Source organism: Rhinoraja longicauda, chromosome 23, assembly GCF_053455715.1.
Source record: "Rhinoraja longicauda isolate Sanriku21f chromosome 23, sRhiLon1.1, whole genome shotgun sequence".
Taxonomy (NCBI): Eukaryota; Metazoa; Chordata; class Chondrichthyes; order Rajiformes; family Arhynchobatidae; genus Rhinoraja; species Rhinoraja longicauda.
Genome location: NC_135975.1, coordinates 20567304 through 20580605, shown reverse-complemented (window position 1 = coordinate 20580605; position 13302 = coordinate 20567304).

Below are 13302 nucleotides of genomic sequence, written 5' to 3'. Positions count from 1 at the left end.
GTCGGTTCTGGGCCCAAGGCTGGCAAGTTGCTCCTCCTCTGGGAATTTCCATTCTGTGGCTGGAAATAGGATTTAATCGAAAGAGCATGGCTTGGAGGGTTTTCCGTGATAGATATCTCCAGCAGTTTCACTGATGTAGCAGCGGCTGTCCTGATGGAGTGGATGAAAGTCCGGTGAAGGGTGATAATTCAGGCACTGAGGAATGCAGCTGAGAATGCTGATGCCAAGTCCATCAAGCCCAGACATCAGTGCAGTGCTGGCTGAAGTTTAATTACCTGATCCAGACAACAAAGGTGGCAATGATACATTTCAATCTCTTCTTCCCTGGATGAGACCATGCTGCTGCACTCCTTGAATAACACCTCAGCAATCATGTATTTAATTCACCCACTCAACATATTTCTCCTTCATTCACAATGGAAACTGTGTTAACCTTTCAACTTACTCAAATCATGTTCTCCTCTGCAAAGCAGACAAAACCACTTTCTGTAATGACTAAAAATGCCGTTGCATTTCATACTCTGTAACTATCTTACTTGTGGATGCCTCCTGTTTCTACTCATGCTGCCCACTTCTCCCTCTGAAATGGATGCTGCATAAGGTTGTTTGATATGTCTGTGTAATCCTATGAAAGAACCATTCAAGAACTCACTCACCTCTAGTGGCCCCATAGCAGAAGCGTCCACGTTGCGGGGCTGGAAACTGGAAGTGTCCTGAGCTAATTCTGCAACCACCATTCTCCATTGGACAAGTGATGGCTCCCACTGATTGTCGCCGGAGGCTTGCGCCCTCTCCAGGACGGACGATGACAGTGATGTAACATTTGAATCATGGATGATGGACACGAAAGAAGAAGAGCCCCTCTAGTAAGACAAAGTTGGTTTAAAACAACCAAAAAGAAGGCCCAATCCAGGGTGAATGCCAACCTTCCAACCTTTCAAGATGTGTCTCCCTTCAAGAGGAAGAAAGTACAGGAGTTTGAAAATTGTAACGTCCAGGTTCAGGAACAGCTTCCCAATGACCATCGGACATTTGAAGGGAGTAGCACTGATCCCTGAGACGGAAGGTCATTCCCATTCCAGAGACATGAGCAAAGGACAGGCTGAGACCACGGTAGATTACTGGAGGGATTTGGTAGGGAGGCGGGAGAATAAAGGGAAGGGAGCTACGTTGTAGAGAATAAATTAATCATTGAGCCAGATTGCACAGCATCTGATCAGTATGTTGCGTTCACCTCTGTCCCACATGAACCCCACAATTGTGTTGTGCAGCTCTTGGCAACTTTGCAAAGCAGAGCTCTCCACAAACGTCAACTAGGCTACAGGTGATGAAAACCACCCTATAGCCTACAGACTCCACCGTACTGATGACCTTCCGATGACTTGAGCAGCCATGAGCTATTTTACTGCTTCCAAATGATCCACAATATTTAAAGTTTAAAACATTACATAACTGTAAGATTAAATATTAATAAATAATAATTTTATTTGAAAGCACATTGGGTTAAGGAATTTCCTGAAGCATTTTTAATTTAAGAAAAGATAGAAAAGCAAAGCACTTGCCTTCAGCAAAGAGTCGGTAATGGGTGGGAAGTTTCATAAGTTCATAAGGTGATAAATTATAGGAGCAGAATTAGGCCATTTGGCCCAACAAGTCTACTCCACCATTCAATCATGGCTGATCTATCTTTCCCTCTCAACCCCATTCTCCTGCTTTTTCCCTAACCCCTGACACTTGTACTAATCAATCTCCACCTTAAAAATATCCATTGACTTGGCCTCCACAGCTGTCCATGGCAATGAATTCCACAGAAAAATGAAACTTGTTGCACCACAGCTCCTCTTCCTCATCCTGTATCTATTATTTGGCAGCACAGAGGAGCATAGCGGCTACATTACTGGATCAGTAATCCAAGGACCTAAGGTATTGGTTGAGAAACATGAGTTATTATTTTATCCCATCAGCCGGGGGATTTAAATTCAAGCAATTGCATTAACCTGGATTAAAAGATATGAATCACGGACATGGAAACTACCGGATTTTTGTAATATTCCATCTGCTTTATTCTTAAGGTCATAAGTCTTATGTAATAGGAGCAGTATTAGGCCATTCGACCCAACAAGTCCACTCCGCCATTCAATCATGGCAGATCTATCTCTCCCTCCTAACCCCATTCTCATGCATTCTCCCCATTACCCCTGACACCCGTACAAATAAGGTTCTTATCCCTCAAGAAATGAAATCTGCCTCAGTTTGTCCTACCTCTGATTCCAGACTCACTTAGGTCTCTTAACTAACCTCTAAAATAACTCCTGCTCAGAGAGAGTTAGATATGAACAACAATTGCCAGCCTTGTCAGTAACATATGCATCCCATGGACAAACTATACAATGCTTCCATTTTACATTTGTACAGTTTTTAGCCTTTGATTGAAATTGTTATATGCATGGGTGTGCATTGACGTTCAAACACATCTCACAGTGCTGTAGCCTTAATCTTCCTCACTCAAAAATTGGGAGAAGAATTGAACCCATGATTTTAATGTGGGTGAAAATTAAAGGATCAGTGATTAACTTTATTTTTTAACCTCCCTAATTCAAAGTCTTTATGTCTCTCACTCAATAAATTAAGACACCACTTTCAAATCTGTCATTATTAATAGTATGGGCTCAAAAAAACTATAATTCAAGCTTTTAACACTTAAGGGTGTTACACCTCGGGGCACTGCACCTCAATGTTTTGCTAAGGAAAGTTACACACATTTATAGATTTCACTGAACTCCATATTCATACTACCACTGGTGTGAAGAAAAGTAGGAAAAAAAACTGCAGATACTGGTTTAAATCGAAGGTAGACACAAAATGCTGGAGTAACTCAGCGGGTCAGGCAGCATCTCAGGAGAGAAGGAGTGGGTGACGTTTCGGGTCTAGTCTGAAGAAGGGTCTCGACCCGAAACGTCACCCATTCCTTCTCTCCTGAGATGCTGCCTGACCCGCTGAGTTACTCCAGCATTTTGTGTCTACCACTAGTGTGAACACAGTTGGTTTACTAATTTCCCTGTTATTTCTTTTTGAAATTGCCTTATTTTTTTACTCTCTTTGTTACTATTTGTAACTTAACCACTGTTATTAATTCTATGATTTACTTGAACATATCCTTTGTGATCTTAAGGGCATTTATTAAGTTATTCTTTTACCAACGACTCTCATTTAAAAAAAATCCTCAAGCTTCTCTTCACATGTCAACCCTGGAAAATGCCTAATGAGTGCGTACTGCACGTTTTCCAGCAGTGAAATTGGTTAATTATGAAAATTGCTCCTCGTGAACTTTCCCCTTAACTTTGTGTCCGCAAAACAAGACATGTTTCCGTCCAATTATGTATTCATTCTTCTGGATATTGTTTTTTTTTTAATTGACATTTTCAATTTATGCCGCTATCTTTGTTGAACATATCAACATAACAATGTCCTATATTCTATTTACAATTTTGCCAGTTGAAATATATATAGTTTGTTTTCCCCGTTTCCATTTTCAACTAACTGTAGTTGCAGTTTCTATCTGTAACTGTTTCTATCTATCTTTCTAACCTTTCTATAATTCCCCCCTTGCATACAGTCTCATTATTTTCAATGTCTGCTCTTTGACATAATTTTTTTAATGGACAGACCACTTTTATGTACAGTAAGGGAAGAAGTGTTCAACTCAGGCTCCAGTATTTTGTCCCATGCATCCTTGAAGTATGTTTCTATTATTCCCTTCCTTTTCCTGACTATTTCTCCATTCATTGTTGCTTATAGCTCTTAACTTTATTTATCTTTTGTGGCACCTCACCTAATACATTTGAAAATCCAAATTTCTACGTTGAATTCAATAATGATCATATAAGACCTATCCTTTAAAAAAAAAAAATAACATTAAAACTGACAGTGCTTCTCTGGGTGTTTGGTATTTTCTTCCTGTTCTCAACTCTCTAATACTCTATCATTAACTCGAGAAAGACTAATCAGCCCATAACTCTTGAGTTCTGTCTCCTTTTTTACAGAAGGTGTCACATCTGTTATCCCCCTGTCTTCTGATTCATACTCATTTGTTCATTTGCTGTTTGTTCTCCAATTTACTACTACATTTGTCTGTTAAATGAAGACAAATGTCGTCTGCCGTATCTGGCTCTGGGCTCTTCCATTCTAACCTCATTTTTTTCATCACTGTCATCCACAAAACAGTCAATGAATATTTACAAGAGGGCACCAGTCATTGCAAGCAGTGAGTACTCCAAAACAGGACGAATGGAATTCCCAGCCTGAAAATTAACATAGTGTTCTCTCCAAAAGGCAGGGAAAGCTTCATGACAGGTGATAACTACCAAGCAACCAAAATTGATTTCCCAGTTGCATTTCACAAAGGTTCAGATATTTCATCGCTCCATGTTGTGAGAGCCTTGGGGATAACACTGTTGTTAGTCATGTAATGTTTTCTCTTTTTCCAAATTCATCGAATTGTCTTTTAAGCCTCTTCATTCTATCCATATCAATGGTCTTCTGCGGTAGCGATTCCAGAAATCAATTCCTTTTGGTGTACTGAATTGTTCTGTTTATTCCCAACATCCTACATGACGTGTTTTTGTTTTTGCTGAGCTCTTCACTGTACTGGATCAAACTTGGTAGCTCACTGTTTGAAACGATATTTGGAGTTCTCACTGCTTGCAATGACTGGTGTCCACTTGTAAATATTCATTGACTATCAAGCATGATTGCAAGCTGTGACAGGGAACATTGCAAATCATCTGCAGCCTTTCTCTGATTTTCTGCTAGATCATTTCAATAAGTGTGGTTAAACTGTTACTAAGCCAGATAGCAACACAGAATGTTACAAATGCTACACTAGGCAAGCAGCATCTGTGCGGGACGAAACAGAATTAGTGGTTCGGGAAGATCATGCCTACATGTCCCCTACATTGGTTAATTAACTTGTGTAACCAATTGACCTGATTCATTAAGGCCTTTCTACTCATTATCAAACGAGTTAAAAGGAAAACTACCACCCAACTACCAAGAATATTGAGGGCCAAAAATTGATGCAAAACCTAACACTTATGTGTTTTATCTCAGCAAAAGAAACTTAACAACTGAAGATACAAAGTGCTGGAGTAACTCAGTGGAATAGGCAGCATCTCTGGAGAACATCGATAGGACCCATTATGTTACTCCAGCACTTTGTGTGTTTTTTGTAAACCAGCATCTGCAGTTCCTTGTGTCTTCAAAAGTAATAACTGCATTTTACATTGTTCATTTTCCTGTACAGCTATAAAACTTTCCACTGTGTTTTTCTTCAGTTCCTGTTTAGTAGAACTCCCAGGACTTGGGTGGAGGCATGTTCTTGGCCCCTGAGATACCCAGTCCGTGACAACTCATCAAAGTCAGTGTCATCTCCTCCAACACAGAGGTAGTTCTACAGGGTGATGGTTTGTGACCTGTGAAACACGCCAGCATCCAGAGTCCGCAGTGCCAGGTTCAAGGTATGCGTGAGCTCATTTAAACTGCCTATCCTGTCCATGTAAGTATATATAATCACAGTGCTCTGCAACATCACCCTGCTGCTTGAAGCAGATGCCTCTGTTATATGGCCACGGTACTTAGAGGGCCAGTCAATGTATCACGCTTCCACTGCTGCAACTGATGGACGCCTGTCACTTTGAAGAGTACAGCACTTCTTTTCAGCAGAGTGGGACTTGGGGAAGGCTGTGCCTTTGTCACGGACCTTGCACTGCCATCCCTTCAGCCAACATCTGCTCTTGCATGTTCCTGAAAGACTTGGCAAAACCCCAGTTGCCTGGTTCCAATGAAGCATAGGTTTTTGTGGTTTAGTTCATGTGAATCAAAAAGACTCGGTGAAGTGCATTCCTGTGTTCTCAGAGTAACATGCTATTGACGATAGCAGAATAAATATAGCTTTGTAAATCTAATCCATGTATCTCCGAAAGGCGCTGCCATCATCGTGAAAATTTGTAGGTTAACTGTTAATAAATTGAGAAAATATTGTATTTCATATTTCCATCATTTTCAGTAACTTGCTTTGTTTTAATGTCACTCAGCCAGGTTTGAACAAATTCAATTTTTATTTATTTTGCATGAAACTACTTCCCTCTTCAAATATAACCAGTGAAGTTCTAAACGTGCATTGCCGATTACCTTGTTTTAATGGTGAGGGGATGATGAAGCTGTTTTTATTTTTTGCATACATTAATAAGATGACCAAATATCCAATTTTCTCAAAATTCATCCCCTTTCCTGAGGACCAAATGTCATAATTCAGCCAGTTGCTGCCTTCTGTTTCCTTAATTCTTTCCATTGGCCTCTGTTTCATGAGCTAGTCTCACTTCCTCCGTGGCAACTCAGTTCATTCTTCAATCTCTACCAACACTAACTCCCTGTTTCAGGAAATTCTAATCCTAACCCAATAACAACACAATTACTTCTTCCTTTCCCACCATTCAGAGACTCAAACACTCCTTGAATGTGAAGCAGTGATTCACTTATACCTCTTCCAATTTTGGGTTCTGGTTACTATGTCATAATCTGACCATGTATGCATTGGAGAAGCCAAATACAGATTAGATTATTGCAGAACACCTCCTTTCAGTCTGCACGAATGATCCTGAGGTTCCAGTTTCCTGTCGTTTTAATTCTCCATCCCACTCCCAGTCCCACTCCCAATCTGACCTCTTTGTCATAATTCTCATTAGGTTTTTTTAGTTTAGAGATACTACGCAGAAACAGGCCCTTCGGCCCACCAAGTCCACGCCGACCAGCGATCCCCACACATTAACACTACCCTACACTCACTAGGGACAATTTTACACATACACCCAGCCAATTAACCTACATTCCTGTATGTCTTTGTAGTGTGGGAGGAAACGGAAGGTCTCGGAGAAAACCCACGCGGTCACGGGGAGAACGTAAAGACAGCACACGTAGTCGGGATCAAAACCTAGTCTCCGGCACTGTAAGTGCTGTTAGGCAGCAACTCTACCGCTGTGTCACATTGTTCCAAACAACCCAACAAAAGAACAAGGAGCTGCTGCAGTTTTGTTTTCAAAAAAAGGCATAAAAGTGCTGTAGTGCATGAATAATATTAGGTATGACAAATTTTAAAACAACCCTGTGGAAAATGTATTGTTCATTTCCTCTTACTAAATTACCAATATTTCTGAAACTGCAGCAGTAGTGATTTTGTTTGTGTTTTATGTGGATTTTAGTGAAGAGACCTAAACCTAGGTTCCACATCTTCTGCTGATAGTGAGATATTTGGCAGGCATGCAGCAACAAAAACAAGTCTCCACATTTGAAGTGTAGCTCAGGAAACATTTAACCTCTGAGATCTCCCAAGGATTTATTATCTGCCAAATATATCCTGTCCATATTGAAGATGGCTCTTTCAGATCGATACTCAAATACTCTATCATTCAGAAAGTAAAGAAACTCACAATTCTATTGACAGATGTATCCTTTCATGTCCCAATTCAGAAACATGGATATTTGTTCCAATTATTTGATGTATTGCTTGGGTATGTCACTCTGGCTTCTGTTAAAATTGTACCATCATTTCCAACCAGGTGCAATGCCCCTTAAAATACTTGTAGGAGATTTACACAAAGGGCGGTATGTACATGGAACGAGCTGCCAGAGACAGTGGTTGGGACAGATACAAAAACAGCACTTCAAAAAGATATTTGGGCAGGAACATCGATTGGAACCGTTTAGAAGGATATGGGTTAAATGCACATAAGTGAGACTAATTTGATGAACATCCCAGTCAGCATTGGTGAGTTGGGCCAAAAGGTTGGTCTCCTTGGTGCAGGAGTCAATAATTCTATGACAATCATCTACATTAATGTGAGTAACTTTCTTTGCCAGCAACATGTGCAGTTTCAAGACCGGTCATTGAATCTCTTTCTAAAGAATCATTGTTCAATCATTTGATTTAGGATTTATTTTTCATTCCTATTACACTTCATCACATTTAAATCAGTTGAAATTCAGAACAGAAATTGGGAACGTTGGATTTACAAAAAAGTCAGACAGCATCTATGGAGAGAAAAATAGTTAACATTTCAGCTCGATGATCTTTTACCATTATTGAGTAAAGCTAAAGATCAGATATATTTTGAGTTGCAGAGAAGGGGGAGGGAAGGGGAGAATAAAGGAAATGCCTATGAAAGCTTGAGAACAATAGAGAATGAATGAGACAAATGGTGACAATGGCAGCTGAGAGAGGGTGACAAGGCATGTTCATTGCAGATAGCTCCTCTGTCCCTCTCTTTCCCCTCCCCCTTCCCCTTCCTCTTCCTCCCACTGTCTTCCTGTCTCTTACTACATCCTATCTTTGTCCCGCCCCCTCCCCTGAGATCAATCTGAAGAAGGGTCTCGACCCGAAACGTCACCCATTCCTTCTCTCCCGAGATGCTGCCTGACCCGCCGAGTTACTCCAGCATTTTGTGTCTACCTTCATTGCAAGTGATCTCTCTGAATGACTGCAGGGCAGAGAGGAAAACAAAAGCTGAGTGTGACCTACAAATCATTACGTTTACTTAAATGCTGGCAAACGTTAAGGAGGTTTGTTATTTAGTTTCAGGATGGCAAGGCCAGCACTTGGAGCCCATCCATCCCTACATGCCCCAGAGAAGGCGGTGAAGCACTGGTGAAAGTATTCGTGCAATGCTCCCACAAGGACAGCAATCCAGTGATGACGCGCGACCAATGATACGTTTCCAAATCAAGATGGTGAGCGACTGAACTCATTTTTTTCTCTCTCTACATTCCTATGAATTCCCCCCAGAGTCTGTCATTCACCCACACACTTGGGGGTAATTTAGAGTGGCCAATGTAATCTACCAATCTGTATGTCTGAGGGACCTGGGAGTAAATCAGAGCCAATTAACCAAACAACTAGCACATCTAGCCAATTAGCCCAACAACTGGGATGGGGGTGGTGGAAACTAGTGCACCCAGGTGTTCATGGAGTCAAAATGCAACTGCATGTGGTCCATACCAGAGTTCAGACTTAAACCCAGGCTGCGTGCTAGCCGACACCATGTTGCCACCATCGCATGGAGTGAACAAAGAGGGCTGGAGGTTGCCTTCTAGGATGCCTTGGATCGCAGGAGCAAAGCCCAGGTGAATTGTTTATACAGCACATACAGGAGAATCGAGTTCCCTCATCTCACAGAGGGTGGTGGGTATATGGAACCGGCTGCCAGAAGAGGTAGTTGCGGCAGGTACTATAACAACATTTAAAATATATTTGGACAGGTACATGGATAGGAAAGGTTTAGAAGGATATGGGCCAAACGCAGGCAGGTAGAAGTAGTGTAGATGGGGCAAGTTGGACCCAGGCTCTGTTTCCCTGCTGTGTGACTCTAGTTGCAAATCCTTGTCGAGAGCACCCACATGCTGGGTCCCTCCGTCGTAGGGATGAGAATGATCTTTGAGCCTCATCCTTCAGTTAGCTATTTAATTGTCCTTTCATATTGATGGCTACAGGGGCTACAGACATTCCCTCTGTCATTTGGTGTGAGATTGTTCTGCCTATTACATTGACCCCTCTGGCCTGCTCTGCAATTTAGTAAAATGATGACTGTAACCTCAACTAAATATTCTTTCTACTTGTATTAACCTTCCTCGCCTCTGTCGACCTTTGTTTTAAACTTATGAAAGATTCTGCTTCTACTGCTCTCTGAGGAAGAGAATTGGAAAGAATCATGACTCTCTAATCAAAAAACATGCATTACCACTGCCCTAAACGGACAACTCTTACTTTAAACTGTGACCCCCTGGTTTTAGAATATCCCAGAATAAATACTCACCCTTTCCACATCTGCCTTTCAAGACCACTCTGGATCTTACTTGTTTCAATCAAATTCTGTTTTTTCACTCTGCAAAACTCGAGTCTAACCTGTCAAAATTTACTTGACAGAACATTCCACCCTTTCCAGGTCTTTGTCTAGTAAACCATTTCTGAACTGACACCAATGCAGTACCATCTCTCTTAAACAAGGAGATTAATACCATACACTGTACTCCAGATATTATCTCACCATCCCCCTTGGAAATGAAGCATAACCTATTAACAATTGTATTAAATTTCCCTAAAAAAAGAATGAAAACATTATGTCAGCACTCCCAATTTCTGACCGTGCTTGCATTCTGGCCTTCTGTGAATCATCCACTTGGGCAAATGATCCCCATGCATCCGAGAACTCTACAGTCATTCACCATTCAAGTAAAAATGTTTCTCTTTTCATATATTCTGACCAAAACGTAAGTATAGATTTTCACATTTTTTATATGCTGTTTGTCAGTTCTTTATCCAAACACTCAACTGTCTGAAATACGAGGAGAATGATGGCAATTCTCATCAGATCTGGCAACATCTGTGGAGAGAAAGACAGAGTTAATGTTTTAGGTTGATGAGGTTTCAGTTGAACTAGTTGTGACACACTGGAAGGGTTGGTTATCGGAGGTTGTTGATTTTGATTGTCCTGAGTGCTGTGATGTGCCAGGTTAGAAGCTGAGATGTTGTTCCTAGAGCGTGCGCTGGGCTTCGTTGGAAGTGTGAGAGGGAAACATTAATTGTTTCACAAATATTAAAACAGGACATCTGTGTGTTTTTAATTGTCCAGACTCGTTGCCAGTAAAGCCATTTGCAAACCATGGAAACTACACAAACAAAAGATTTTCCCAGTTGTTTCATTAAAACTGCAAGATATGGAACATTAATCTGTTATGCACGGATAAAGGAAACTATCGGCTTAGTGACATTGAAATCAAGCTCTGGCGATTAACTCACAAATCAATATCATGTTAGAGCTTAGTTGTAACACTGGGGTATTTAATTGTAAAGTTAGTAATGCAAATATTATTCTTAACTGCTAGCCATTCCTAAAGGTGATAAAATGTGTAGGAAAGAACTGCTTAAATCGAAGATAGACACAAAATGGTGGAGTAACTCAGCGGGACAGGCAGCATCTCTGGATAGAAGGAATGGGTGATGTTTCGGGTCGAGACCCTCCTTCACACTCATACCTAAAGGTGATAATCCTGGCTTCAGCTGAACTGCCTGTGAAAGGTTCTCTAACCTTGTTATAAAATCAAACTAGTTGACCAAAGAAACAGAGTAAAATAATTGGTTATATTACTTGTTAATTCTGCAATTCATCCAGCTGGGTGGGAGGCTACTGGGCGTTTAGAAAGTGAAATGGTGGAGAGAATTGTTTCTAAATAGGAGAATAATTAAAAATATATATATTGGAAGAACTTAAGCAAGACTAACTAATTATGCTAATGCAATGGACATTGGAATGAAAAAAAAGTGTCAAGAGGCCAAAAACTGGGTGGATATTCTTGTTATTGTGGTCTAAGAAGCTTTTAGCCAAAACAAGTGAAGGCTCACTTTAATATGAAATCAAATGGAAGTTAGTCTGGCATGATGCCTCCATTAAAATGTAGAGAATACATCGTGCACTCAGATTGCACATCATTAGAAACTGTTAAATAATTTCCAATGCCTGTGTATTCTTCCAAATGTATTTCTATTTTAAATATCAGCATAAGTATATAATTGCTGGAGAAAGTTAAGCCCATTGAACAGACTAAATTCAGAAGAAATTAGTAAAAATAGGTTCCATTGTGAACATCACTAAAACTCAATGAAAGAAGCTGTACACTAAACAAAGGAAGACAGTGAAAGTAAATGACGTCACATAATTAATTACACAGCTCACGAACATCACTTCTATGCCTCAATGGCAGCTCTGAAGTTTCAGGCAGCTGTAGTCTTGTAAGAGTCTCAATATACTGCCTTTGCCAAGATTTGTTTTCTTCGATTCTTTAGATGTGACCAGGCGCTGGTGGAAACCACTCTCAGACGGTCAAATGCAACTGTGGAAAGTATGTTAATTGACACATTTCATACACGATACGATAGAACTTTATTTATCCCAGGAGGTAAATTGATCTGCCGATAGTCATAAAATGCAAGATACATGAAACATGAAATTAAAGTGCCGAGGCTGCATCTCTGGAGAGAAGGAATGGGTGACATTTCAGGTCGAGACCCTTGAATGCACATTTCTCACACCATTCTGTCTACAATAGAAGCACTGCTGTGACCACTCATTCCACATACCCACCACTCGTACCGAATGTTATACTGATAAAATAATCATAACTTCATCTATGCAAATTATCATTGCAATTTAATCTAAAATGAAAAAAATCACTGCGAATGATCAGTGCATTATCTCGCATTAAGTAACTTACTTAGCATATGACATCTTCCAGTTTCTCTAAACATTGCATCAGTGCAATCTTCAACCACATTGGTCTCAACTGTGGGAGTGTTGCGTGCAGTTCTGACGATCAAACTGTAGGAAAGATATGAGAATGCCAGGGAGGATATGGAGGAAATTCACTGGGATGTTGTCTGTTTTCAGTTATGTGAAAACATTAGAGATGCTGGGTCTGTTTTCACTGGAACAAAGGAGATTAAGAGCAGACATACAGAAAATGCGGAGTATAAAATTATCAGTGATCGATTCAATGTCACTTTATTGGCACGTCTACCTCAGTACAGTGAAATTATTATTTTTTGCATACTGATAAGTGACAATTCCACTGTACAGTAGGCAATATCATACTAAGTACAAGAGTGTCAGACAGAAGCCCACACTGAATCAGTACGCAAGAGTTACTACGTTTTAGGCACCATTTTGTACTCTTCTAGAGGAATGGTGGACAGCAAGAAACTATTTGAGGTGGAAAATATTAGAGTTCATAGATTTAGGGTAAGGGAGATGAGATTCTGAGGGGACTTTTATCATCCAAACAATGGTGAGTACCTGGAATACACTGATTGGGAGAGTGGTGGAAGGAGAGTCACAACAGTATTTAAGAAGTGTCGAGATGAGCACTGGAATTGCTGTGGTGAAGATAGTTGTGGTACAGAAGGTGCCCACTGGTCAGCATGGACGTGGTGGGCTGAGTGGCCTATTTCTACATTGTAGAATTCGAGGACTCCATCATTGAGTTTCCCCTATGTCCTCTCTAGTTCATCCCCCTCTCCAGTGATGCAAGACTCCATGGTTAAGCTCTTGCAGTTAGTCACAAAGCCAAAGCGTTCCAGATTTCCCACCAAGAGCGCAGTGTCGATGGTTCGCAGCAAACAGGCTGGACGTTGGTAATCAATTACTGAAATCGACTAAACAAATCCTTAATATTTAAAGTATATCAACATCTAACATATGG